Source organism: Olea europaea, unplaced genomic scaffold, assembly GCF_002742605.1.
Source record: "Olea europaea var. sylvestris unplaced genomic scaffold, O_europaea_v1 scaffold5875, whole genome shotgun sequence".
Taxonomy (NCBI): Eukaryota; Viridiplantae; Streptophyta; class Magnoliopsida; order Lamiales; family Oleaceae; genus Olea; species Olea europaea.
Genome location: NW_019264216.1, coordinates 10,461 through 11,605, shown reverse-complemented (window position 1 = coordinate 11,605; position 1,145 = coordinate 10,461). Strand labels below are relative to the sequence as shown.

Genomic DNA, 1,145 nt, shown 5'->3' with positions numbered 1-1,145 from the left:
AATGCATCAGCTTTGGCATTTTCGGCTCTGGCTACCTTCAGAATTTCACAACTTACGAACTGCCTCTGGAGGTCATGTACTTTCAAACAGTATAAGCTCATCTTTTCGTCCTTTCTTTCGAAAGACTCCTCGATTTGCCTGACAACTAGCTATGAGTCACTGAAAACTTTGACACGCTCACACTTAAGATTTTTCGCGAGTTCCAAGACTATGACAATGGCTTCATACTCTGCTTCGTTATTAGTAGCCTCGAATTCAAATCTGAGAGCACACTGTATCTCCGTAGTCTTGTCCAGACTTGTGATGATGATGCCGACCCCGAGCCCGAGCTATTGGATGCTCCATCAACAAAGATCTCCCATGTTTTCAAGGTCGTGCTCGAGCCCTTGGCCTGTGTTTTTGAGGATCTCAGAGTAAGCTCTGCTATGAAGTCGGCCAAAGCTTGGGCCTTGATTGCAGGTCGTGGCTTGAACTCTATGTTAAATTCGTCGAGTTTAATTGCCCATTTCAACAATCTTCCTGAGACGTCCGACTTTTGGAGTATGTGTCTAAGAGGTTGGTTAGTGAACACAACAATTGGATGTGAATGAAAGTACGGTCGTAATTTTCTGGTAGCTATTACCAAAGCAAGGGCGAGCTGTTCTACAAGTGTGTATTCTGCATCGAGGAGCACTTTACTTACATAGTAAACAGGTTGTTGAACTCTTCCTTTTTCCTTTACCAAGACACCGCTTACTGCATTCTCAGAAATGGCCAAGTATAATAGCAGCGTGTCACCGGGTTTGGGTTTTGTAAGGACTGGAGGTGTTGATAATGTCTACTTGAGCTACTGAAAAGCTAAGTTGCATTCTTTGTTCCAGTCGAACCTTTATTTCCCATAAGTAGTTTGGAAAAGGGGAAACACTTGTCCCCTACCCGGGAAACAAACCTGTTCAGTGCTGCTACGTGACCTGTCAACTTCTGAATTTCCCTTTTGCACTTAGGGGCCTCTATACTTATCAGAGCTTATATTTTATCAGGATTTGCCTCTATTCCTCTGTGCGTGATCATAAAACCCAAGAATTTTTTGGATGCCACCCCAAACGCACAATTTACAGGGTTGAGCTTCATGTTGTATCTCCGTAAAGTAGCAAACACTTCCTCTA

The 1,145-nt window shown here is 43.5% G+C and overlaps 1 pseudogene; it reads right to left on the bottom strand.

Moving 5' to 3' along the window:
• Nucleotides 1-208: 208 nt before the first annotated feature.
• LOC111389409 overlaps nt 209-1,145 on the bottom strand; it is an 11,389-nt pseudogene continuing 10,452 nt past the window's right edge.